This window comes from Neolamprologus brichardi, chromosome 7, assembly GCF_056152115.1.
Source record: "Neolamprologus brichardi isolate AB-2024 chromosome 7, ASM5615211v1, whole genome shotgun sequence".
NCBI lineage: Eukaryota > Metazoa > Chordata > Actinopteri > Cichliformes > Cichlidae > Neolamprologus > Neolamprologus brichardi.
Genome location: NC_142110.1, coordinates 86,747 through 111,389, shown reverse-complemented (window position 1 = coordinate 111,389; position 24,643 = coordinate 86,747).

Below are 24,643 nucleotides of genomic sequence, written 5' to 3'. Positions count from 1 at the left end.
CACAAAGGAGCAGATTGGTTATAATGCAGCTGCTTCACAGGAATAAAGATGAAACACTGTTTTTATTTCATGTGTAACACCTTTCAATAATGTGTTGACTAAAGTCTATTTACCAGTATAAGTAAAGACATCACACACACACAAACACATGGAAACACTGAAACCTGTTTTTGGTGCAGCAGCGGTCCCAGCTGCTCGCCTTTATCTAGACTGGGTCGGCTGCTTATCTCAATATAATCAATGTTTAAAGTTTTGTTCTCAGTGTTTCTGTGTTGCTTCGTATAGGATCTCCCAGTATCATCACTGTGCTGTCCAATCATTGTGTGCTAGGTTACCCTTATAGTGAAATGTGTGTTTGCACAAAGAGAAGCATGTGTGTCAAATATAAATAAGCACAGAACAGAAAAAGCTGCGAGTTTCTTCTATTTAGAGTCAAGTTAGTGTTTTGTGTCTTGGTTTTAGGCCTAATGTCAAGCAGAGGTGTGTGTAACTGGACTGGTCTGTTATATGTGTGAAATGTGTGCTTCTCTTCAGCATCATCTTTGTCACTGCTGATTCCTTTGTGTCATCATTTGTTGAGAAGAGAGAACAGTTATAACGGAGGAGCAAAAGGAGGCCCTGAAATCTGCATCCAACAAGGAAGAGTTGGCTCACCAGTGATCCCAGCAGAGGCCACTGGTTTGGCTCCAGTTGTTATAGATTCAATGATGTTGCTCCTACAGATACATGTTAGCATCTTTATTGTAGTAAAGTCTTGTAATCTGAAGATAGAAACAAGGCAGAAAACAGCTCCATGATCTGATCTTAATGATGTTGTTTTTATTTCTGTCTTTCAGAACTGGATTGGAAACTATCAAAGGTCTAAAAACAGCCTCAAGCCTCCCAAAGAGCAAACTTTACACACGTCATCTTTCAGCTACAATCTTTGTTGCAGGGATCTTCTGCCAAACAAGGCTGAGAGAAGATTTCTTACAGCTGTCATGTTGATGCTGTTTCAATCTTTGGGCAAACACACTCATATATTAGGGCTGATATCAGGGCTGCACAAGTTCTTTGTGTTTGTGATCATGAATAATAGAAGTGTGCCTGTTGAAGATCATGTTTCCTGCATTATTATATGTCCTGTTATTGTTCTGTATTATATTCAGCTTTCAGCATCCTTTCCCAGCCCCCTGTTTCACCATCCATACAAAGCCAATCTGACTGTGAGCCAATGTGTTTGATAGTTTGTGTTGGATCAATAGATTTGACAGACTTGGTTCTCATCCAGAGGGAAACAGTCCAAATTCAGATCTAATGAAATGATGGAGGCTGTTTCCTACCACGGTGCTAATGTGTGACTAACAAGGCTCATGGTCTCCAGCAGACAAGCGCCTGGAATGAGGTGAGCTGAGTGTTGCTTTGGTGGGTCTATGCCCATGTCATGCCATCAGGATTCATATTGGCAATAGTTCATATCTCTGTTCTTTAGCCTTCATCACAAAGCTGTGAAGGAAAAACAATCCAAACATCTAACAGGATTTGATGGATGCAAAGTCCACTGAGCTCTTTGTCATTTACAAACTTGTCCAACCAACAAGAGCACCGATGAAAAACACAGTAACAGTTAAAGGATTTTGTCACATATGAGCATAGATGACTTTCATATAGATTTTCAATGCAGGCTTTTGGTGAGCCGCTGGGTTCTGTCTAATAATCATCTCAGCATTTTACAATAGAATAGCTCTTCATTAGCTCTCCATTTATTGTTATTGGACATGAAACAAGGAAGCTGTGTTTCTCATTGGATGTTAGTTTCATGTTCATCAGGATAATTTTCTAAAGAGCTGATATTTAGACCATTTACTGCACTGACTGCACATCCTGTCTACATTTCTCTGTATGTGCTGTGTTTGTCTTTTCATATTTCTCCGTATTGACACAAACAGTGAACAGCAGTACATCTTAATCTGTTTTAGGCCCAGTGAAAGATGTGAAGCAGAAATGGTGTCATTAGGAGAAGAAGAGAAGAACAAGGACGGCGAGGAGGCAGCAGCTCTTAAAGATGAAACACAGCAACTTAGCCATGAGCTCAGAGAGCTTCACATGAAAAAGCTCCTCAAGCAGATCATGTCAGAGGTTTGTCATCAACAGGAGGAACTGTTCATATCATAGGATGAAGGATGCTGTCAGCTGGATGAAGAAGGTTATTTAATGGCAAACGTTCACATTGAAGTCAAATTGTTGTCGTGTTGAACAGATTCATGTACTGATCGTCTCCAGAATGTTAGAAGAGCTTCAGTGAATCATTAGAAACGGCTGTTTGATCCTCGACATGTTTAAAGGTGTCCAGTCCTGAGACACTGGGGGTGGAAACAGCTGTGATGTCATTGGACTGTCACAAAGACAGAAGTGCTGTTAGGATGCCTGGGTCGTTGACCCAGGGGTTTTGAGTTTATTATATTATTTATAATTTCTAGTCTTTGGGTTTTCGTTAGAGTCATGTCTTATGGTTTGTCTCTGTGTAATCCTTAGTTGCTGTCTCCCCTGTCTGCTATATCCCCGTGTCCAGTCAGTGTCTGTGTCTGCCCTGGTCCCACATCTCTGTTCCCTCTGTTGTAGTGCCTGCATGTGAGTCTGTGTCTTTTGTTCAGTCTGTGTTATGTGTTTCCTGTTTTACTTTGAAGGTCTCTGTCTTATCTCAGTGTGTTCAGTTTACGCTTCCTTGTCTCGTCAGTTCTGATTTGCCCCAGCTGTGTTTCCCTCCTGTTGTCCATTCCCTGATTGCTCCCTCTATGTATTTAAGCCCTGTGTTTCAGTTTGTCATTTGTCGCGATCTACCGTTTATATAGCTGTGTGTTTTTTCAGTCCTCCGGTGTAAGTTTATTTTTGATATTTCCAGTTATGTTATATTTGAGTTTAACATTAAAGCGGTTTTGAGTTTAAGTTTTGCCTCCGAGTGTCTGCACCTTGGGTCCTATTCCTGTCTGCACACAGCCGTTCCCTAACAAAAGATCGCGACCATAACATGGACCCAGCAGACTCCGTGTGGTATCGGCAACCCGCAGCTTCTGCCTTCCTCAAGGAGAGCGTGAGGCAGGAGGCTAAGCATGCCCGGGAGCTCGAGTCACCTTTCTATGGTTCACGTTTGGCTTGGGGAGGGCCCTGCAGCCTCCAAACTGCCATGGCTACGGCCGAGCCGGCGCCTATGCCTCGGGCGATCAGATTGAGCACATGCTCATTCTCTCCAGTCGCTACACCTCCGCCTCCACCCCTGGATTACCAGTCCGACAAGAGGGTTAAGCGGCGGAGGAAGAAGGATTACTGGACGCCGGACGTTAGACTCACTCCACTGCAGTCCTTCGCTCTGTTTTTGGGTCTGCCACGTTCTGAGCTTCACAAACTCTCTGCTTCCTCATCGCAGCCCGGTCTTTTGGAGGATTCGCAGCTCAGTTTGCCACCTCCCACTTCCCGGAGAAAGCGACGGTCACGCGGTCGCCACTCTGTCTCTGCTGAGCCACTCCCCATGGTGAGGTATAATAACTGTTTTCATTCTGCTCCCTCTGAGCTGGAAAAAGACAATCATGTGCACACGGTAAATTCTGAGACTGTGAAAACTGTTAAGACTGTTAGACGTGGTGGTGGTAGGAAGCTAAAAAACATTTTAGAGGAGTCTGTGTTTGCTGAGCCTGCTCCTTTGCACCGTTGTGTTCCTGCTCCCAGGGTGGCTCGGGCCCAGCATTCCCCTGCACCTGTTTCAGTGCTTCAGGTGAGGGAGGCTGAGGTCCAGCTGGTCCCTGCTCCGGTGTCCAGGCCGGCTGAGCCTCTGCCTGTCGCTGCACCCATGCCAGCTCCTCGGGTGGGGACGGCAGCTGCCCAGCCATTGACGGTGCCTGTCCCGGCTCCCAGTGTGAGGATGACCGGGAACCAGTTAGCTCCGGCACCCGTACCTTCTCCTCGGGTGGGAGTGGCTGGTGTCCGGCAGGTACCTGCACCTGTTTCTGACCTCGCTGGAGGCTCAGGTGAGCCCGTCCAGCAGTTTTCTTCAGGTTCTGGAGGCTCAGGGGAACTAGCTCAGCTTACTGCGGATCCACCACCTTACCCACCATTACTACCATCTTTACAACAGTCGATACATATTAAACTTCTCTCCGTAGCTCAGACTTTAGCTCACCTATCAGCTCAGTCACCTGCTCAGTTCTCACCTCAGTCTTTTACTCCACCGCCTGTTCCTGCTGGAGGGTCCGAGGGGCCCGTCCAGCCTTCGCCTGCCTCCACTGGAGGGTCCGAGGGACCGCTTCAGCCGCCTGTTCCCGCTGGAGGGTCCAAGGGACCGCTTCAGCCGCCTGTTCCCGCTGGAGGGTCCGAGGGGCCCGTCCAGCGACCTGCGTCTCCTGCAGCGCCGCCCTCGCCTGGTCCGGCCTCCGAGTCTTCGCCCTCGCCTGGTCCGGCCTCCGAGTCTTCGCCCTCGTCTGGTCCAGGTTCAGCTTCAGCCTCTGCGTCGCCTGGTCCGGCCTCCGTGTCTTCGCCTTCGGCGTCGCCTGGTCCTGCCTCACTCCGTCTATCTTCGTCTGCGCCTGAGGTCCCCATGCCGTCTGGTCCTGTCCGGCCTGCACGTCCTGCACGTCCTGTCCGGCCTGCTCGTCCTGTTCGGCCACTTTCCGGGCCGATGACTGGACATCATTGCCGTCACGGACGGCCTCCTGACCTGCTCGGTCGCCGCCGGTGCCTCCTGCTCGGTCGCCGCCGGTGCCTCCCGCCCGGCCGGCCTCCTGACCTGCTCCGTCGCCGCCAGTTCCTCCCGCCTGCCCGGCCCCCTGAACTGTCCTCTTGGCTCTTGGGCCACCTGCCTCCGGGCCGGCCTCCTGAACCTTTTCGAGACTGGTACCGGGGCCTCTGCGCCTTTCATGGGCTTTTTGTCTGTTTTCTTTTGGACTGTTGCTGGGCCGCAGTGCTGTTGTTTTGGGCTTTTGCTCCCTGTATTTTTTTTTTTTTTTTTTTTTTTCTCTGGCTCCGTGTGTTTGTTTCATTTCGGTCCCTCCATCCTGTTCCCCCGCCGCCCACCCTGGTTGGGTTGTTTTTTGTTTGGGTGTTTCGGGTTGGGCTGTCTGGGAGCCAGCCCTTTAGGGGGGGATACTGTTAGGATGCCTGGGTTGTTGACCCAGGGGTTTTGAGTTTATTATATTATTTATAATTTCTAGTCTTTGGGTTTTCGTTAGAGTCATGTCTTATGGTTTGTCTCTGTGTAATCCTTAGTTGCTGTCTCCCCTGTCTGCTATATCCCCGTGTCCAGTCAGTGTCTGTGTCTGCCCTGGTCCCACATCTCTGTTCCCTCTGTTGTAGTGCCTGCATGTGAGTCTGTGTCTTTTGTTCAGTCTGTGTTATGTGTTTCCTGTTTTACTTTGAAGGTCTCTGTCTTATCTCAGTGTGTTCAGTTTACGCTTCCTTGTCTCGTCAGTTCTGATTTGCCCCGGCTGTGTTTCCCTCCTGTTGTCCATTCCCTGATTGCTCCCTCTATGTATTTAAGCCCTGTGTTTCAGTTTGTCATTTGTTGCGATCTACCGTTTATATAGCTGTGTGTTTTTTCAGTCCTCCGGTGTAAGTTTATTTTTGATATTTCCAGTTATGTTATATTTGAGTTTAACATTAAAGCGGTTTTGAGTTTAAGTTTTGCCTCAGAGTGTCTGCACCTTGGGTCCTATTCCTGTCTGCACACAGCCGTTCCCTAACAAGTGCATGAAGTGAGCAGCCAAGGAGCCGCTGATGTTTTGGATTCAACAGCATTTGAAAGGTTGACACAGACACATTTGCACATAGAAAGCTGAATTTGTCATATGACACAGTGAACTCACTGTTCAGTGTTTTTCAGGAAGCTTCTTAACTGCCTCTGCTGCCAAACAAGCAGCTGATGTCCTTGAGAAGAAGCTGAAGAAGTCTTCAACAACAAATACAGGAAGTGGACTTTCAAATACTAGATTCACTTTAGACTCACAGAGAAATGACTCAACTAGCTGTGTTTGACTCCTTTGACTATATGAAAGCTCAGTGTGTGTCTGTACACAGACTGTTGTGTTGGACTATTATTCAGTTGTGTGCTGAATGTTTTCAAATGTCTGCATCTCAGTGTAGATGAGGCTGGGGGTCATGGGAGGCCACCATAGCAGTCTCTTCAAAATCATGACATCATCATAAATGCTGCTGGACTGTCTGATGGGCTGACGATGAAAAAGCCGTCGGGAAGGAAACAGAAGACATTTCAGAGGCTGCAGGCAGATTTCTTTGATTTGGGGCCTTTTTCAGCTTTATTGAACAGAGCAGTGAAGATAAGTGACAGCAAAGCAGAGGGAGAGAGAAAGGGGGCGTGGTCAGAATCAAACCAGGCCAGCTGCTCTCCACCTCGTGGCACATGGTCACCTGCTCATCCTAGTGAGCTCCACCAGCAGCCCTTTCACACAGTTTACACTGTCAAACAGTGTGTGTGGACCTCAGCTAACAATAGGCTACATTTAAGTCTGGATTACATGCTTTTATATTGAGGAGATTTTTCACTGTTTTTATTCCATCAGCAGCTCAACATCATGAGCAGCTTTGACATAAAGACATCAAACTCAAGCTGACTTTAAACTGGATCTACTTTTAATACAGGGGCTCAAAAACAACTAACATCTTTATTATATATCAGGACAGAAAGTCATTTCATCTCAGATGGAAAACAGCTTTATTTGGAATAATCAGCACTATCAACTGGTTTGGGATCTCCACCAGTTTCATGTCTTTACAGCTTCTCCAACAAAGTTCCTGTAAAATCAGCATTTTTGTCTTTATTGGTTTGATAGTGATTGATTATTCAGTCCCAATCTGCTGTCATCTAAAGAACAAAATGATGTTTCTATGAGTCAAAAAGCTCCAGATGTTGTCGGCTTCACAGAGAAAACAAAGATTAGGAACTTAAACACAAAGTGTTTGGAGCCAAAATGTTACCAAGCTGCTCTTTTTGAAATGGCAGAGGTACAGTGGTGTCTACCAGCACACTGTGGAAGGCAAACATGTTATTGTTGGATGAAACTTCATGAATCCTTTGTAGATTTGAGCTTTTGGAGCCTTTCTTTTCTCTTCAGGTCTACAGATGCTGAGGAGGCAGGTGAAACAGGTGGAGCTGTTGTAATGCTTGCAGAGGGTGTGTCTTAGTAACTCTGTGGGTTAGAACTGGATCCAACATTGTGGATGTGTTGATGTTGGAGCCATTAAGATTCTCTGGCCACACTGTAGGATTTCCCTTTGATTCACTGCGGGGGCATTTTGGAGTCTGTCAATGAAACTCTTCATATTTGTGTTTGACACCAGTTTATAGAAACAGAGAAATGTGTCATGCTTTTGTTTGGCCTCCACAAATATACACATTTGTTCATTGGTTGGACTTTTTGGAAGGAGACACATTGAAAACCATGTTAATAAGATCTTGTTGTTTCCTGTGGATCCGACACAGAGAGTGGACTTCAGACAGAAACCGTGGAAGAGATTTTAGAGGCCGTGTGTGGCAACAGGAAGTTTCTGTATGTTTGCTGATCTTACATGTGGAAAACAACACGTGATGTTTGTGAAGTTCTACAATGATCATTGTTCTCACAGCATTTTGAGTGGGAACAGTTCAAACTGAGAGTAGTGGGAGTTATTTACTGATTGAAACAAGCTGAATGTTTCTGTGCACGATGAAGATCAGCAGCAGCAGCTCAGCTGATCAATGAATTGACATCTATCAGTCATTTCATGAGATGAAGTCATCAGCAGACATTTGTTCTAACTGTGAGATAAATGTCAGAACGTCAGGGCTCTGCTTTAGTCACTACTTGATGATCATTGGCTCATTGTTGAATCCAGTGACCCAGTCTGACCTCTGACCCTTTGCTGCAGGTCTTCTGTGTTATCTCCACTTTCATGTCTGATCTTCTGCTGTATCATCCAAAATAAACATCTGAATCATTTCCAACACTTCAGCAGATCTTTAGTTTGGGCAGGACAGTACAAAATAACACATATTGTACTATACTGCCCACTTCCTGATCTTATTGGATCTGTGTGTGAGGTTGGTGAAGGAAACACATGTTTACTGAGTGAATCGCTGCCATTAGGAACTATTTTTTATATCACAGCCTAGAAATGACACAGGACCATTTATGCAAGTGAAAAGTCATCATTGGAGGAAAATAATTGTATAGTTTGTGCGACTGTTGTTTGTAAATGAAGAATTGTCCCAACTACATGTGCTGCTGACCTTTGACCTTTTCTTTAGGTGCACAGAGGAGTCTGTGGAAACATCCAGAACTGAGGCAGTGCTACAGATGTCTTCAAATAAAGTGGTGTGTTATCCATGTTTTCTATGGATCACATCCAATATCCTGATCTAACAAGCCCCCTTTTTGTGGATTTTAGAGCCTCTGACTTTTGCTGTGTCTGCGTCTCATTTCAAGCACAAGAGCAAGAAGTGGATGAAGAAATGGGGCGAGTGGGGTCAGTGTAGTGCATGTCGGCTGTGCTCACACATGCTTTCACAAAGAACATGTGTATTCATTGGCAGCATTAAGGTGCACTTTAGTCTTCATAATAATAAAGTATTCTGACTTTATTATTGTGAATCCTCACAGTCATGTTGCAGCTCTGCTTTGCTTTAAGAAAATGTTCTACCAGGATGTTACTTTCCTAAACGTGTTCTCCAAATGTTCCCAAAGACTTTGTTCTAAGTAGTTCTACATGATGAAACATTCACACTGAGTTTAAGAAGGACATACAAACACCATCTGTCCTTTCATCATGTGTACAAACGTGTTCAGATGTCAAATGTACCGTGAATGGATGCAAATGTGGATCGTTCCAATAAAATGAGACAGTTTTGTAAGTGGATCACAGTTTGAAGTTCATTGAAACCTATAAGAACATGTTATTCAAACCAAATTTATCCAACAGGAAGAAACATCAGGGGAACGGGAAACATTCAAACATGTTTACTGTAAGAACTGCACAAAGGAAGGAAAACACAATCCTACACACGACCACTTTGAAATGGACATTTAGCTTTTCAAACATCAGGGAGTGCTGCAATAACAACACTGTGCCCATTCTGATCAGATTGAAATATTTATAGAGATTTATCCATGTGCTGGAAAAGGATTTGATATCAACATATAAGCAGATTAGTAGGAGCATTTTCTTCATATTGATTTAGAGTTCAGTACTAGGAATATGTAGAATTAACATCTGTGTACATGACGAGTGATGAAAATTCAAAGTCAGGCTTTCAAAGGACGTCAGAATTGGAGTTTCTATCTGTGACTTTCCCAGAGGAACCTACCTGAGGGATTATTAAAGATCTGTCTATCTAGAAAGACTTGCATTGATCCACATTGTACAATTCTTTCTAATCTATTAACATCTTCCTCCAAATCCTGTTTCTGCTGCATCAGAAGGGCTCAAACCACCTGCTGTTTCTACTGGACCATAAATTCTACTTTATGATGATCTTCAAACATAAAAACGTGAGTTTCTTTGTGAACTCTGTGAAATGCGTCTGATGTTTAGTTTGAACCAATCCTGTGTCAGCTGCAGCCACATCATTGCATACAAATGGGGGCGTTCCTGTTTAGACCTGCTGGTTGTCAATGGGCTTCATTCCATTTCAGACTGCTGGTGGTCGGCTCTAAACTCAACATGGCTCCTGTGTTAGAAGAGCCTCTGGTTTTAAAATTTGCACATTTACTAGTTTCTTTCCAACACTATGGAGCTACCAGCCCAGTATATGTAGCCCACAGTAGATGGAGTTATCAAGCTGCACTGACAAACATCAGGACTCATGTAATCCCTACATGTGGACCTTTCACAGATGATCCAAGTGCAGATTCAACTCTGCATTACATTTGACTTCAGCTGTTACACACTTTCATTTTCTAGCTGTGTCACTTCCTGCTTTTTGGATCAGATAGTCTATCCATGTCCACAAATGTTTGGCTGCATATTTGTATCATCTATATTTTCCAGTCTTCATACAGCCGATATTTCATGTGATCTCCAATCTGCCAGCTGCCATCATGTTTTCAGGGTTCATTCAGTGTTGAAATGTAGGACAAACAGCAGCACATGTTCTCTAAATGTTTGCAGTCATTTTAAATGAAGCTGATACTACATGACACATTTTCCACAGTTATTGTCTTTGAACAGAGAATAATAAAGCCATCAAACATATACAGGCTGTGCAAATACAAACTTCTGTGGTGCATTTGATGACCTGCAGAGGAGAACAAGTCGGGGTTTTCAGCCCTAACACAACCTCTTTGTACTCAATACTACAAAACCTTAAAAGGCTGATATGCAAGATTGCATGAATCACCAACACAGTTGTGTTTGTTTCTAGTATAGTTATAAATAAGCTGATCAAATATCTGCTGACTGATTAGATCCAGTATCTATTACAGATGAACTGGATATCACAGCGCATGTTGTTAATCCGTCATATCAAATTAAACAGTGTTGCTGGTGTAAATATCCTCCAATAAAGTCAGATGAGGGGTTCTGTTGCCAGGTAACGATGATGTCACACTGGATCTTCTGATCTTTAGCATCGTAGCGCTCGCAGTCTGATGTTGGCTCATGTGTTGTCACCAACATGACGTTCTACTAGTCAAGGCCTCACCTTAACCCGCTGATGCTGATCACACAGACCCACTAATAGAACTGTTTTTATCAGGTTTATGCAGGGTCACCATTAATGTCACATTTAATCAGACCACATTTACATTACAAGCCCACTACAACCATTATCAACATTTTACATTACATTATACATCTTCACTGATTTAAAGTATTTTAACCTGATTCATTTTTTCCACCTTAACAGTTCATTCTTCAAATCAAACAAGATATTTGACCCTCAAAAAATGTACCAACAAATAATTTTGCAATAAAATATTTATTTTCCAACTTTTACAAGTGAAATCAAACAAGTGTATTTAACAGTGAAACCAGAGTGGAAGCTGCTCATATAGAGTCCAACCCAGGCTAAAGTAAGTTGAGTAGAGCAGCATCATCAAAGTGTCGGCTCTCTGAACACGGTGCAAGATCGCCATCTGCAGGACTAAACTAGTTTTTCTTGCCCTCCTTGTCAACGTCAAGATGACATCATCGTACAACAAAACATGCAGATCAGGTGACATGACTGTTTGAGAGGCGGAGTTAAACTGTGGCAGGTAAGCATGTGGAGGAGGAGCAACAACATGACGCTGGAACATCATCATTGCATTATACAGTTTCCTCTCTAACTGGATGCAGCTGTGAACAAGAACAGCTGTGGAACCAGGGTCCTGAGTGTCATCTATGGATGAATGCAGGTCAGTGTGTTGCTGGTGATGAGTCACAGCGTCCATCTCACAGTGGAGTCACAGCTTTTCTTCAGCTGCTCTGCTCTTCAAATGTAAGGCATCGACGGCTGTCCTTTTCAGCTCCGTTGGAATATCACCTTCTTCTGTCTGAGAAATGTTCATGAAACAAACCTGACAAAACACAAACAGCAGCAACAGTAAATTGTACTTATAAACTCACTGAAAACCCACATTTGAACTCTACCTACTTGTTCATCAAGGCATGAGTCCAAGTGCAAGGAGACGTCACAGACATGTTGAAATTGTGATGTGAAGACAGTGGACTGTGGTGGCCACTGCAGACTGATGGACTCTGTTACAATCTTCTTCAGTCTCTGTTACAGTTATTTATTTATTCTGTTATCATTTATTCATATTTATTTTTCAATGAAGATGACAACCAACTGCGGCTTGAGTCATTGAATTTACACCAAGTACGGGTGACCGAGAGGTTTTGCAGGTCTTCCCTCCCTACTGCTGTCAGACTCCACAACATGGTGTTATGTTCTTTTTTTAGGCGAGTATTGAACGCAACAAGAAATTGGCCCACTCCACCAAAGCAAGAACACAAACAGTCGTATCTTTTAAAGTGCTAAGCAGCCATTTATTTGCTTCAGCAGTGAGCAGTGCCAAAAATAACAAAACTCCCTAACGGTCCCTATGCTTTCCTACACAAATGAAAACCAAACAAAAGACAATTCACTTACCAAACTTTCTAAATGAAAAAACAGGAGAAAATTCAATCAACTAAAATGGCTTCTCACGCCTACTAGGCTGCTGCAGTGAAGAATATATACAAGGTGAACAAAATACACGATTGCTACTTGACAAAACTATTTACAGCTATTTACAAAATGGAGGCACTAACGCCAGACACACACACAAGGTTATACTTGCAAATCATTTGGCAAAGACACTCTACACAGCAACGAATCAAAAACACAGGTTCTTTCTTGGATGGTGGAGGATAGGAGAGATGGAGGGGCCTAGGTGGCTGTCATCTGGTAGTTAAATACTGGAGGTGATTAGCCAATTATCCAATCCAAGGACAGGAAGAGACTCCACCCAGCTACTCAGCAGCTGTTTCAGTCAAAAAAACACTTCCTGTCACTGTGGTGGTTACAGTGACTCAATGGGTTGGGAAACTCATCTGTAACCGGAAGGTTGCCTGCTCTCTCTGTCCTGGTCATTGTGTCCTTGGGCAAGACACTTCACCTGCCGCCTACTGGTGATGGCCAGAGGGGCCGATGGCGCGATATGGCAGCCTCGCTTCTGTCAGTCTGCCCCAGGGCAGCTGTGGCTACAACCGTAGCTTGCTTCCAGCAGTGTGTGAGTGCGAGAGTGAATGAATAGGGGAATTGTAAAGCGCTTTGGGTGCCTTGAAAAGCGCTATATAAATCCAATCCATTATAATTATTATTATAATCCCTACATGTGGACCTTTCACAGATGGATCCAAGTGCAGATTCAACTCTGCATTACATTTGACTTCAGCTGTTACACACTTTCATTTTCTAGCTGTGTCACTTCCTGCTTTTTGGATCAGATAGTTTATCCATGTCCACAAATGTTTGCTGCATGTTTTTATCATCTATATTCTCCAGTCTTCATACAGCCTATATTTCATGTGAACTCCAATCTGCCAGCTGCCATCACGTTTTCAGGGTTCATTCAGTGTTGAAATGTAGGACAAACAGCAGCACATGTTCTCTAAATGTTTGCAGTCATAAATGAAGCTGATACTACATGAGACATTTTCCACAGTTATTGTCTTTTGAACAGAGAATAATAAAGCCATCAAACATATACAGGCTTGTGCAAATACAAACTTCTGTGGTGCATTTGATGACCTGCAGTCGGGCTTTTCAGCCCTAACACAACCTCTTTGTTCTCAATACTACAAAACCTTCAAAGGCTGATATGCAAGTTTGCATGAATCACCAACACACTTGTATTTGTTTCTAGTATAGTTAGCGTATCTGTAACCGGAAGGTCCCCGGTTCGATCCCCGGGCTCTCTGTCCTGGTCGTTGTGTCCTTGGGCAAGACACTTCACCTACCGCCTACTGGTGATGGCCAGAGGGGCCGATTGCGCGATATGACAGCCTCGCTTCTGTCAGTCTGCCCCAGGGCAGCTGTGGCTACAACCGTAGCTTGCCTCCACCAGTGTGTGAATACGAGAGTGAATGAATAGTGGCATTGTAAAGCGCTTTGGGTGCCTTGAAAAGCGCTATATAAATCCAATCCATTATTATTATCGACATTTTAAATTACATTATACATCCTCACTGATTTAAAGTATTTTAACCTGATTGATTTTTTCCACCTTCCACCTCAAATCAAACAAGATATCTGACCCTCAAAAAATGTACCAACAAATAATTTTGCAATAAAATATTTATTTTCCAACTTTTACAAGTGAAATCAAACAAGTGTATTTAACAGTGAAACCAGAGTGGAAGCTGCTCATATAGAGTCCAACCCAGGCTAAAGTAAGTTGAGTAGAGCAGCATCATCAAAGTGTCGACACTCTGAACACGGGGCAAGATCGCCATTTGCAGGACTAAACTAGTTTTTCATCGTACTGCATCCAATATACATCCACAGTCTAATTTTTTTCAAAGTAGTGTCTGTGTGTGTGTATGTATATCTATATCTATCTATCTATCTATCTATCTATCTATCTATCTATCTATCTATCTATCTATCTATCTATCTATCTATCTATCTATCTATCTATCTATCTATCTATCTATATATATATATATATATATATATATATATATATTGGGGTGGCTGTAGCTCAGGTGGCAGAGCAGGTCAGCCACTAATCAGAAGGTCCGTGGTTCGATCCCAGGCTGCCTCCTGGCTGCATGCCAAATATCCTTGGGCAAGATACTAACCCCATGTTTGCCTACTGGTGGTGGTGAGAGGGCCCGGTAGCGCCTGTGTCCGGCAGCCTTGCCTCTGTCAGTGCGCCCCAGGGCAGCTGTGGCTACAATGTAACTGCCATCACCAGTGTGTGAATGTGAGTGTGAATGGGTGAATGTAGTGTAAAGCACTTTGGGGTCCTTAAGGACTAGAAAAGCGCTATAAAAATGCAGGCCATTTACCATGTATACATATATAACCCTGTGTCACATCTTCTTATAACTGTACTTTTTTCTTGTCTTGTAAATTTGCCCTCAATGTAGTCTTTTTATTTTTTTAATATTATTTTAACCTGTGATTGTACAGCATACAGCCCACACAAAGTTAACGAGTGGCTTTGACATGTAAACAGTAAACAGTGCTCCATGTAATACTTATATAAATATAATATTATAACATTATATAATAATAATAATAATAATAATAATAATAATAATAATATATATATATATATATATATATATATATATATATATATATATATAATTATATTAATAATTAATACTCGCAGTAGCGTAACTCCCCAGTCAGCCTTTGACCAGTCCAGTGTTTCTGTTTCAGTCATCACACTACGCCAAGTAAAAACTGGAGATTTAACACATCACTACTTAAAGATGAAGACTTTATTAAATATTTTAAAAAGGAATGGATTTCATATTTAGACTTTAATGACACTCCCGGAACATCTGCTTCTGTTCTATGGGAAGCAGGAAAAGCTGTGATGAGAGGTTAAATAATTTCTTTCTCATCACACAAAAAGAAAGAAGAAAACAAAAATATTCAGGAATTAGAAAAAACCATCAAATCCTTAGAAGAGGCCTACGCGTTCCACCAAGATCAAGAAATAATGAACAAAATATGCAAAACAAAACTAGAATTAAATGAAATTATTAATAGAAAAACACAATTCCTTGTACAAAGACTTCGCTTGCAGAATTTTGAACACAGTAACAAATCAGGTCGATTTCTAGCAAACCAGTTAAAAATAAATAAAGAAAAAACAACTATATGTGCTACTAAAGATTTATCGGGGAACACAACATATGACCCTGGAAGAATAAACAACATTTTTAGGGATTTCTATGAAACTTTATATTCACCACAAATAAACCCGTCTAAAAATGAAATTGATTTGTTTCTTGACAACGTAACTCTTCCAAAATTACTAGACAGTCAAGCAATGGCACTGGATTCGCCACTGACGCCAGGTGAACTCCAGGAAGCCCTGATAAGTATGCCCAATAATAACGCTCCAGGTCCAGACGGCTTTCCTGCAGAATTCTACAAAGAATTCTGGACAATTTTGGCACCAGTGTTCCATGGAATGTTGCAGGAAATCGAGAAAAATGGCAGACTACCACCAAATATGAATTCTGCCAACATTAGTCTCCTGCTAAAACCAGGAAAAGACCCTTTATTTCCATCAAGTTATTGTCCAATATCCCTTATAAATGTAGACCTTAAAATAATCTGCAAAGCTCTCTCAAAGAGATTAGAGAAAATAACCCCCCTCTTAATTCATCCTGACCAAACTGGTTTCATAAAAGGTCGGCACTCCTCAACAAACACTCGTAGAATACTTAATTTAATAGACTACTCATACAATAAAAACATTGAAACCATAATATTATCTCTAGATGCAGAAAAAGCATTTGACAGAGTTAACTGGAAATTTTTATTTGCAACTTTACACAAATTTGGTTTTGGAAACTCTTTCATAAATTGGATAAGAATATTATACAATTCCCCAACAGCTCGTATCAGAACAAATGACCAGACATCCTCCAGCTTTTGTCTCCTGAGGGGCACCAGACAGGGATGCCCACTCTCCCCTTCACTTTTTGCAATTTTTATCGAACCTCTAGCAGCAGCATTTAGACAGGCTACAACAATTAAGGGCATAAAATGTAAGAACGTAGAACTTAAAATCAGTCTCTATGCGGATGATGTGTTGCTTTTTCTGCAAAACTCACAAATCAACCTCTCTGAGGTAATTACTCTAATAAACTGGTTTTCAAGAGTTTCAGATTATTCAATTAACTGGCCAAAATCTACAGTTCTTCCCATTAACTGCTCCTTCCATAATTCTTCTTCTGCCCCACTACAATCTGGAAATATTAAATATTTAGGTATTAATGTTTCTCCTAAGCTTTCAGACTTAATTAAATTAAACCACATCCCACTTCTAAAGAAAGTAGAAGGCGATCTGACTAGATGGAAATCTCTACCCATATCACTCATGGGAAGGGTCGCCACTATAAAAATGATGATCTTGCCAAAAATAAATTACTTATTTTTAATGATCCCTAACAAACCATCACAAGATTGGTTCAGATCTCTGGATTCACATATTTCTAAATTCCTTTGGAAAGATAAACCCCCGCGTATCAGCTTAAAAACGCTACAAAGAACCAAGGATAGAGGAGGATTAGATCTGCCTAATTTTCACCAATACTTCTTAGCCAACAGGCTTCAGTTCATCTCAGTATGGTTAAAATGTACCCTCTTAGATGAGCCCTGGCTAGATGTTGAACAGGCACTATGCAATGATCTAGAGATTTCAGACCTACCATTTATTAGCTCAAACATCAAAAGACATGAATGCTTTAAAAGCATCAACATCAGCTTTTCTCTGACAGCATGGTGGGAGTTTCTAAAAATAACGGAGTCTTCATTAATCCCATGCAAACGTACACCTATCTGGAATAACCCTGACATATTACAAAACAATAATATGATTAATTTCCCAGAATGGAGTTGTAAAGGAATTAAATACTTAGAACATATATTAGAGGGAACAGAATTTATTCCATTTGACAGACTAGTTATACAATATGGGATCAACAAGAAAAGATTTTTAGAATATCAACAAATTAAATCCATAGTAAAAAAGAAATTTAACCTCAGTCAAGTTGAATTACAAACACCACCAAGTGTGGTTCAATTTCTTACTCTTAAATCCCCCAAATTATTATCTAAAATATACAGAACACTTTCTAAAATAGATGAATCAATATCCCTTCCTATTGCAAAGTGGGAAGCAGATTTATCAGTCAGCTTAGACCAAAACGTCTGGTCTCAGATTTGCTTAAAAACCTTTAAATTGACTAAAAATCCCAATCTGCAATTAATACAATACAAAATACTACATAGAGTGCACTATACAGGTCATCGAATGTTCAAGATGGGCTTTACATCCGCCAACAACTGCTCACACTGTCAAGGCAATACACCAGACAATTACATCCACGCTCTTTGGTTCTGTCCACCAGTGCAGAAGTTTTGGCACGAGATATGTGAAGACTTATCAAAGTGTCTGAAATGTAAAATTCCAACCTCCCCTTTAGTATGCTTGTTGGGAAATTTGGATGATGTCACTACAGAAACTAATACAGTCCACATGGTTTTTACTGCCCTATGCATCGCCAAGAAAACGGTCCTCATGAACTGGAAAAATAAAAATAATCTTAATTCTAGCCAATATAGAAACTATCTAATAGATCACATTAGTCTCGATATAGCCTCTGCCACCACATCAGATCAATCCCTCTGGGCTCCTTTGATCGGCTCCATCACCTAGCGGGGGTGGGGGGTCGTGGTTTGGTCCCGCCTTGGCTATTGTGGTTGATGTGGAGGTTGGGATGGGCTTAGGGCACCTGGAGGACCCCTAGAGACGTTATCCCTGGAGGGCTTAACCCGGGGCTTGTGTTCATAACCTGGTTAGTGGCTCTGGTCGCTCTCAGAGGTTGTTCTCCTCGTGGCCGCGTGCAGCGGGGCTGGAGGATGGTCTGTGCTGGCGGCCTGGTGGCCTGGCTGCCCCTGAGTGGATCCGGGGTGGGCGTGGGGGTTTGGGGTTTGGGGGTGCTTCGCCTCCGTGCTGGGGCTCTGGCTGGGCCTTGGGGGCTTCGGTCCTCGTCGGTGTGTCGCCGAGGTTGTGGGCGGGTGGGTGCACGGGGGCTCAGCCCTGGCGCAGGGGGCCTCTTGTGCATCGGCCTAACCGGGGGGCTCTTCAACTGGCAGGGAGGTTGTTCCATCTTTGCAGGAGTCCACTCTGCAGGTGGGGGATAGGAGAGGTGGAGAATAAACTTAACCTGGGTGTCTGTGTCTTGTGTAGTCTGGGAGATGATTTAATGTTGGGGTGGGTACAGTTTCCTCTGCGGTGGGGTAGGGTGGGCTGCCCCGGGTCCTGTGGGGTTTGGCGGTGCTGCTGCCGTAGGCCCCGGTCTGGATGGGCCTGGGCTCCCTTACCTTGGTGGATACCAGAGGACGGGGGTGCCTACTGGGGTCAGCGGGGGAGCTGGCCCTAGGGAGGGACACCCTCCCCTCCCTTCTTTTCCTCCCCATCCCCGGCTACCTCCCTCTTCCCGCTCCACCACACCCACCCACACAGGTAGGGCCTTGGGGTGCGGGTGTGTCACCAGGGTGCAGGGGAGACATTCCCCCCTCCCCTCTGTCCTCTTCTGGCCACCTGTGCCTCAATTTTATCTCACAACTTAGACATCCACATTACTTACACTCTCATAACACACACATATATATATATATATATATATATATATATATATATATATGTGTATATATATATATATATATATATATATATATATATATATATATATATATATATATATAGGGCCTTGAGGGTGGGCACGTTAACGGCGTCCAGTAGACGGTCTGTGTATTCAAACCTACCTCTGGCGCCGGTGCCCACCTCTCAATTTTAAATCCATGTAGACATTGAGGGTTCTCGGGAGGGGCCGTGCTAACACCTGCTGCTCTCTGGCAGCAGCACCATGCTCTCCCTTGTTTTAAATACACTTTAGAGCAACACACAGCAACACTACACTCGAGCGGGAAGAGGGAGGTATGGGGTCTTAACACCCCCCCGTTCTCTGCTAGCCATCGGGGCGGGGGGGCTGGGAAGAGATGCTGGCTGTCCGATTGGCCTCCCTGCTGCTGCGGAGCCTGGGGCAGTCTGCTTGCCTCCACCCCGGAGGGAAGGGTAACATCTCTTGGGTCTGGGTGCCGTTTCCCCCGAGGGGAAACGGCACCCAGGTTTGGGGAGTGTGATTGTGTGTACATGTCCATTTACGTTTATTCCTACGTTGGGTGAGTGCTGAGTGTTTGTATATGTGTGCATGAGGGTGGGAATGCATGTCTGTGTCTGTGTGTGCCTGTTTGTGTGTCTATATGTCAGGTCGGGTCTTAGACTCCACCTCTCTGGGAACTCCCAGGCCCTCCAAGTGTGGAGGCCTATCTCCCCTCACCACACTCCCTGCCGGTGACTGATGCCCTCAGGGGTTGGTGCATTGTTGGTTCTTGGTGTCCGGGGCTGGGCGCTCAGGTCATGTGCCAGCTCACTCCCGGTGGCTACTTGGCGGGCCCTGGCGCCTGCTGCTCGGTCAGGCCTCTTCCGGGGCGTGGAGGGCCCTCGGGCCTCCGGCCTCTGTGCCTGCGGCTCGGTTCACTCTGGCACAGCTGGCTGCCGGCGGAGCCGGCGGGCACGCCGGTGCAGCCCCCTCTAGCTTCTGCCCGGTGGCTACTGGGTGACCCCTAGTCTGGGGATCCTCAGCCCTTCCCATAAAGGTGGCACGGATGCCCCTCCGGTGCTCCTCCTTGGGGTCTTGCACTCTGGGGCCTCTGGATGTCTGGGGCCTGGATCTCCTCCATGCCTGCTTCATGCCCTGGGGGACAGGGCTATGGCCCTCTACATCCTCTTGCAGACCATTACATGGGGAAACCATTTGAATACAAGCGCGCCGATCCACACAGGTGTGCACACGGGTGTTCACTGTTCGAAGACTTAAATCACACCTTTCTTGGCTGCTACTTCAAAGCACATTGTGCGCTGTCTGTCCTGCGTGCTGCACAACAACATTCAATTTTTAGTATTTACTGCTGTTTACACTTAGCTAGATTAATGCGATGGTGTTGTGTATAGTATGTTTCTTTGTTTTGTTTTTTTTGCTTGTTTTCTATTCTTTTTCTCTCAACAGGTGATCCCGGAGATATTTTTTTTTTCCCCCTCTCTCACTGTCCCTCTCCCCTTCTGTTTTTCTTTTCCTTCCTCTTTCTTTCTCCCTTTCCTATCCCTCACTCATGTCTGTCCCGTCTGTAACAACTGAAAATAAAATAAAATAAATAATAAAAACAAAGGTCGATCAAATGGACCAATACGGCAATATGGCAATGCCATGATGATCCATTTGGCAAAATAAATCCATTGGGTATCCTTGTTGGTCTTCAGACAACAATTCTGACGGCTAAAGAACCAAATGGGACAGGCAAAAGAAAAAAAAAAGAAAAAAGAAAAATAAAGTCGTCTTGTTTGTTGAGCAGTACTTTATCAATGTTGTTGCTGTGCAGGTCATTATACGCCTCGGTGCTCTTATAATTACACAATTCCTCGCCAACAACGCCTTCGGAAAATACAAGTCATTAATAATGTGGATGTAGCTAACATTGGGCCATAGTTTAAAGTCAGTGAGAAGTGATGAGTGAGGCGCTGCTACTGAACTGTTCTTAAAGATTTTTAAAACATCTCTACTGCCTATACACCTTTAATGTGTTGCCATTTACACCAGGTAAAAACACCTGATTCATTCCAGTTTCTCTGCTTTCACTTTGAATCATGTCAACATGAAGCCTGTGATGTGAAAGTGCACATTCCCTTGGTTTCCTTCCATAAAAGGTATTTACATCCATGTCCTGTAATTATGAGTAGATTGTAAAGTAAAAAACATTGACTATGATCATATAAATGCACACAAACACATCTCTACACAATATGCAAATGCATTATATTGCCTGAAAAAAATTGGACTAACTGCGCAGTGTTGCCTTGAGCCAACGAATGAAAATTAACGGTTTTGCTGTATAAATAATTGTTAAAAAGTAGAACAAACAATCTAATATGCTTCTTAACATATGCACATGCAAGTATTTTTTAATATACATTTATTTCACTATAAACATGTAAAATAGTGATCTTTATTAAGTCATTATTTTATTGGAAAGAGATGTGTCTGGTAGCATTGTTTGAAAAAAAAAATAAAGTGGTTTTTTTTGAAGGGCCAGTGTAAGGCATGAAAATGTGGTTTGTTGCCTTAGGGCAACGCTAAGCTGTAGAGCATAGGTGTCAAACTCTGGCCCGCAGGCCAAATTTAGCCCGCAGCCTAATTACATTTGGCCCGCGAAGCCATACCAAATTATTATTAGAGCTGGCCTACTGGTATTATACAGCTAATATATATATTGTTTAGTATTAAGCTTTGCTTGTTCCATATTCAGTTTTTCAGCAAAACTTGTTTGAGTCCATAAGAAAAGATTCATTCTTAAATCTGGAGGAAGATTTTTTTTACAATAAATATTAATGTTAGCCTGCGACCTTGTTCCAGTTTTGAATTTTGGCCCACTGTGTATTTGAGTTTGACACCCCTGCTGTAGAGGGTTAAGATGCAGAGGAACTGCTGAGTCTTGTCCTGTGGAGGTGGCTCTTCTGTGTTGTGCCATGCGCTTGTGAAGTGGCTGTTTGGTCTCTCCAATGTAGAGGTCTGGGCATTCCTTGCTACACTGTACAGCATACACCACGTTGTTAAATTTGTGTTTTGGAGTTTTGTCTTTCGAGTGAACCAGTTTTTGTCTGAGTGTCTTGCTGGGTCTGAGTTTTCTCCAAGCATGACATCCTGGTGCATTTCAGACCCAGCAACACACTCAGACAAAAACTCAGTGTGTTGACACTTGGAGTTGTTAATGAGTAGAATCATGTTACTCTGCTGAAAGCAATGATCTTCAAATTGACTTGTCAACTAAACGGAAAACATCAGAATAATGGAGTTTTTGTTCATGATGCAGTCATGATCAGCTGATCAGGCCTGTGGTAAAAACACTGTTTACTGTTTTTTTTCTTTCAGTCTTAAAAAAAAATTGTGGGTATCAGCAAAAACTGCCGAGCAGTCAGTGGAAGTGTCACATGAACACTAACCACAGTGAACCAGACCAGTTCAAACTTGACTTCTGTGGCTGCAACTCATAAATCCTTTATACAGCTTTGATATTATAATAAATATTAATAATAATAATAATGATAATTAAAAATTATATATCAGAGCAACTACAGGGTTAAGTCTGTTGGACTGACAATCTTTTGTTTTTTGTCAGTGGAAGATTTTTGATAGAGAGACTTTTGAACTTCTGAATTCAGCAGATTGTTGTTTTTATAGTGTTACTCATTGCTCTCATGGACCTCCTAAAATGTTCCCTTGACTGCCACTGAACCTTTGTTATTTATTAACCTCTATTACTATGAGCTTTATTACACCTTAATAACATTTAAATAAATGAGAGCAAAATCTTTTGTATGAGGCTGTTATTATGTTTATGTTTTCTTTACTTCATCCCAAAGGTGTTCTTCCAGACCAAACTCTCTCCTCTGTGTCTTTATGGACTTTGCTGTCTTCACTGGTAATAAACATCATAAACAACTGTCCTCCACCTACAGGAGCAGTCAGCTGACTGTGACTCAGTGTGTAAGTGATGATGTTTGATATTCAGGCTGTTGAAAGTGTTTGAATTTAAATTAGTTGTAATGTTGGAGCTGAAATAAATCCAGTCTGCTGTGTGGAAACAATCAGCTGAAGTTTGTTCATCAGCTCATTTTTTGCAGACGGAGGTCAGAGAGCATTTATAGAATCAGTGGAACATTTATATTTATAGAATGACAATGAATTTGATGGAAACAAGATTATATCTAAATGAATGTGTAATTCAAACAAACAAATCATTAAAGACGAGCAGTTATTCACTGTAGTGAGACACGAAGTCAAAGTTTCCAGTTAAAACAAGTAGAAGATGAAACATGGAGCTGATAAAGTGTAACATGAGTTTGTCATGGAGAGGCTTCCTGCTCTGCAGCAAACTGTTCACTTCAGATTGGATTAAGGACACAGCTCAGCTAAAAACAACTTCCACTAACACACTGAGTGTTTCTGTGATCTGCAGTGGAACCAGTTTAAAGTGTCACTACAATAGAAACATCATTTTAATGCTGTACTCAGTAACAGGACAGAAAGCCTCCAACAAACATTTCTACACGTTTCTAAAGTACAGACTCCATTTCTGCTTTTATTTCATCCAAACTTCCTCATATAAACGCCTCCCTTCCTGCTTAAAGTTTCACTTGTCTTTCCTCAACTCAGTGTCTCATGATCATCTTCTCACAGCTGGACCAACAAGGCCGAGTGGAATCAGAGCAGCAGCAGGTTTGAATTTAAGTTTTCACTCAGACATTTTTTAAAACTTTAGACTCACACTTTCTCCTTATTGTCTTTTTGATGAACAGGATGGTAAAAATTCCCTCATGATGTCATTTTATTTCCATTTGAATTCATATTTTCAATGAAAGCCATTAAACAGCGTTATTATATGAAAATAAGTGATGTGCAAACACAGAGAGCATTTCTGAGGCCACGGAGAGAAAAGAGAAAAGAGGAGCACAAACACTGACTGTGAGCTCATGTCTCATGTGATGAACTACTCCAGTAACTTTAAACTTTCCTCTGGAAGATGTAAACTGCAGCTATCTGCAGTGTTTAAGGTGGAATGTTTTGCTCCACATTACTCAGTGAACAGTTTAAATATCAGTGTAACAGCGCTGACCATCAGTATGTCTGTATTGACTCTGTTAGCTTAAATCCTTTTTAGTGAAGACTGAATTTAAACCAGTTTTGGTTTAAATCAGTTAAACCAATTTACCCTCTGACACAAACAGCATGCCCAAGTTAATCTCAGAAGTGTTTATCATTCATGAAATAGCTTTGACAATAGGGCTGCCATGATTAGTCGACTAGTCACAATTAAAATCGTCGACAACTAATTTAATAGTCGACCCATCATTTGAAGCTTTGTAAGATCCCAAAAGACGCAGGAATAAGTAGTAGGATTTAAGAGTGTAATAACGGACTGAAACAGAAGATGGCAGCACTGCATGTACAAGGATGCCAGCTGCCGTTAAACCCCGAAGAAGAAGCAGCTGTGTCCCAGAATTCATTCCAGCTCAGTTTCCAACAATGGCGGCAGCTAGTTAGTTTTAATATTACTCTTATTATTCTTTCTGGGTCACAAAATAAACGTTTAACATATTTTCAGGCGAGAATGTAGCTGTGTAAACCTCAAATATCTGCTCAGTTTATCAAGACAGCACATATTTTCAAAAGCGCTCCGATGTTTTTGAGACGTCTGTTACCCACTAGCTCGATAGCTAGCCGGGGGCTAGGCTCACTAGAGCCGTGAGAACTCCGGACTCCCGGCAAATCGTTTTCAAACCCACGG